We start from the raw sequence: 4211 nt of genomic DNA on the forward strand, positions 1-4211 counted from the left end.
TGTGATCCCAGCACTTTGGGAGGCTGAGGCAAGTGGGTGGATCACGAGATCAGGAGTTAGAGACCAGCCTGGCCAACATGGTGAAACCCCATCTCTACTAAAAATACAAAAAATTACCTGGGCGTGGTGGTGGGCGCCTGTAATCCCAGCTACTCAGGAGGCTGAGGCAGGAGAATCGCTTGCAACCAGAAGACAGAGCTTGCAGTGAGCCGAGATCACACCATTGCACTCCAGCCTGGGTGACAGAGCGAGACTCCATCTCAAAAACAAAACAAAACAAAAGCCAGGTTGCCAGCTGGATTTGGCCCAGGTCAGGTTGCTCCCAGTTGAGTCTGAATTTCAGATAAACAGAGAGTACGTTGTTAGAGTGCCCCAAGCTTGGTACTGGGCACACTTGCCCTGGATGTCTTTTATTTGATCTGGCAGCTTTAGAGTTTGCCAATGCTTGGTTTGAATCAATGGATATTTCGACTGAGTCCATTAAAATGCTTGGCCTGGAATCATATCATCTCAAACTTGGAGAAGATCAGAGAAGTTTTCTAGCCTAGGCTCCTACTTTTCAGATGGGAGAACTGGATTCCAGAGAAGCGATGGGATTTGTCCAACATCCCATTGCAAGTCCACCTTCATGAAAGGAAACTTCTGGAAGCGGGTCTATCTGTCAGCTCTGTGTGCCAGCTCATTAGTCCTTTGACATTCTCAAGGAGAAAACGTAGGTCATTTATTGGTAATGGGCCAAATGTTCATCCTTCTGTCAGTCAGTGGCACAGTTCCTAGAGAAGTACAGAGGGTGGGAATTGGGCCAGTGCTGTGCACCTCTGATAGGCACACAGAGCCGAACAGGATAGAATGGTACAGTCTAGTATGTAGATAAACAAACATACATGTAATTTAAACATATATATCAAACTGGAATCGGCCTCGCCTGCTCAGGCACCATCCCGGTGCAGGATGCTGACCGGGGCTGCAGTTAGCGTTTCCGCTGGGTACTGAACGAACTGTGACACAGAACAAGGGCCCAGGGAGTGAGATATGCATGGGGGTTTGATGTACAATCATGGGTTCTAATCCTGGCTCCAGCACTTCCCAACTGTCTAAATGTTCTTAGAATTTCTACTTTGTCTTTTACGGAATTGGATAGATAATATGTTTCTCACAGATAGTGTCTGGGAATTCTCTAGCACGCCACCTGGAGCACAGCATTTAACACACATTTTCCCCGTCCTGGTCGCCTTCTGGTGCCCCAGGGCACACAGCACTTTGTCTCCTCAGGCATGTAGTGTGCCACTGCGGTTCTGTTCATAGAGGCCGAGTGAAGAGGTTTCTCTTGTCCGAGGGGGCCCTGGCTGACCTGTGGCTGGGATTCCGTGTAACACACATGAGCCAGGGGTTGCACACTCAGCTGAGAATTGGAAAGCAGACCTCAGTGAGAAGCAGCAGAGACAGGCTGGACTTAGGAAGCATCAACCGTGTGCCTGCTGCTGTGCGTGCTTCTGACCTTCTGTAAGAGGCAGTATGCTTTATCAGCCTCACTTGATGATGCAGACACTCTGAAAACTGAAGTAATTAGGTCAAAATCGTGATAGCTAATACTTAAAAATAAATCTCACTATTTTCTTTTCTCTTAAATATTTATAACAGGGTCTTTCTGGATTTTTAGTTAAGACCTTACATTTTACCTGAGTGGCAGAAATGTGTTTCCCGTTTGGTGATGGCAGCGCAGTTAGCATTTTAGAGTCCTTGCTTGTGGCCGTGCTTTTCCATGATTGTTCAGAAACAATTTGCAGGGCTTTGTCTGTTCAGGAGATAGTAACACTGGGGAATGTAAAATATTTGGACCTCCTTGTTTGATTTTCTACTTTTTGCCAAGTCTTCTCTTCCCCTTACATTCTTCAAAGGATAAAGAGCACATTAACAAGCTCTTCACTGATAGTGACAATTAGGGTGTAATTTGTGAACTAAAATTTGCCAATTGCCTTCATTACTTAGGAATTGACAGTCTGCTTTACATTCTTCTTTAAAACGGTGCTTAACTTAAAGCCCGCCCGCCTGCTGGATGGAAGGATTTTCTGAATGACACGTTCGTCTTTTGAACAGGGAGCTGGGGCGTGGTGGATGTTATCGGAGAAGGAAAAGGAACCCCTCAGCGATCCGTACATTTTGATCATTTATTTCCAGTAGTAAATTACAGTGAGATATTTGAATAACTTTTAGCACAGAGAATAACCAGCCAAACCAAAATGAGAAACTAGGCGATCCTGCGTCCTGGTAATAACTGACTAATGAACTCGCAAATTCACCAAACATGTACGTATTTGTTTATTGATAACTGGGGATATATGACACGGAGTGGCGAGCAGGATGACTAGGAGTGCCCACGTGGCCACCTGCTTCTCGAACACTTTCTCCTTCCCACCTTGCAGGGAGCACCAAGCCTCTGTCTGAGTCGATTTTGTGAGAAATTGGTTTTCCTCTCAATGATTTTCTACAAGTGGGCGGACAGGCCGCCTGTAGCTTACTAGTTCCTTACGTCACTTCATACTGTGGCTTTCAGCGTGATTGGCTGCACTTCATCGCGGCATTTATTTTATTGCATATTTAACTGGCTGAAAGTTTCATGTTAATTGGGTGGAATCTTACCTTTCAGAGTGTTTTGGTTCTAAAGCAGTCTCAGACTTAAGCACAGTTAATTCCCCTTTGAGATCCTTTATCACTGACGACACGAGATCAAATAACCAACTAATTAAAATTGATGTCCACCTTCTATTGAAGTCATTATTCACTTTCCCTTGAGGAAGTGGTTTTCTGAATTTGCAATCCCTGGGGAATATTTTTTCCTCCTCAAATCATGTGAGTGTGAAAATGTGGAGTCTAAGATTCTTGTTTCCTTTCTATGTCAAAAAGAAATCCTCGCTGTGGACGAGTCTGTGTCCGTGGTCTTACCCTGCACAAATACGCAGGCTCCGTGGTCTTACCCTGCACAAGTACACAGGCTTGTGTGTTCCTGCTAAATGCCTCTCTGTCCCTCAGTGTTAGAGGCCATGTGTTCATGGGCGTGGAGGCCTCAGGAAAATGGCCAATTTGCAGTGCTGAATGCTTAACACTTTAGACAAAGACACCCTGTGGGGGTGGTGGGTGCACAAGTGTGTGTGTGTGTCCATTTATATATGTGTGAGTTTCTGCCGGAACGGACAGCCTGCCGTATTTTGTGTGTAAATACGGCATCTCTGTATATGCGTGCATATCTGCAGTCGAAGATGCCTGCCACGGGATGCTAACGGCCAGTGCCTGGTGGAGTCTCAGCCGCTTCCTGCTTGTGGAGGTAAGGGGCAGGGGCCAGACCCCATGACTGGGGCAGCAGAAGAGCTGGCCACAGAGGGTTCCTGCAGTCACCAGGGCACAAGCCCTGGATGGGCCAGTATGGAGGAATGTGTGGGGTATGGGGGGGTGTGGGAGGGAGGTGGTCTCAGAGCAAGAGGAGCCACTCAGACCCTCGTGATGCTCTGGGGCTTTCCCGGCCTGTTGTGGGTCAGTGTAGCTCTGGGACTCATGGGACCAGACAAAGGCATATCTGGATGGGCTCTTCCACTGGACACAGACCTGATGTCTTTTGCCATGGGAGCTCTGGGGAGTTCTTCCAGGACCCACTTGCGTCACCTCCTCACTAGCCTCCTCTGCTCCTGGCCTCTGCCCACGTGGGACGGAGGACAGCTCCCAGTGTTGGTGAGAAGAGTAGGGTGGAGACCCACAGACCTGCCCCTTGGGGCCAGCCACTGTGTGGCCTGGTGGGGCCAGCTCAGAGGCAGCCAGTCCTTCCGTCTCAGGGACTAGTTGGCAGGGATGACTATGCCACGCAGAGGACCACTGAGAAGGCATCTGAGGCCAGGTTCAAGCCCCATGGGAAAGAACGCAGTGGTATCTTAGCAGTGTCTGCCAGGCTGCAGGAGGGGGTGCGGGCGCTTCTGGCGCTGCTCTGCTGGCCGTGGTTAGGTGATCCCCAAAGTCCTTTCTGAGGTTTTTCACAGTCCGAGATCAGCCTGCTAGGTCTCCTTGTGTCTTTCGTGGCAGGTGTGACACGCTCTGAGTTCTGGCTCTGTGCTGCTGTCTGTCTGTCTCTCTCGGCTGGTGTGGCATGCGCTGAGCTCCTGCTCTGTGCTGCTTTCTGTCTGTCCGTCTGTCTTTCTCGGCTGGTGTGGCATGCGCTGAGCTCC

The sequence above is a fragment of the Mandrillus leucophaeus genome, unplaced genomic scaffold (genome assembly GCF_000951045.1).
Source record: "Mandrillus leucophaeus isolate KB7577 unplaced genomic scaffold, Mleu.le_1.0 Scaffold134, whole genome shotgun sequence".
In the NCBI taxonomy this organism is placed as follows: Eukaryota; Metazoa; Chordata; class Mammalia; order Primates; family Cercopithecidae; genus Mandrillus; species Mandrillus leucophaeus.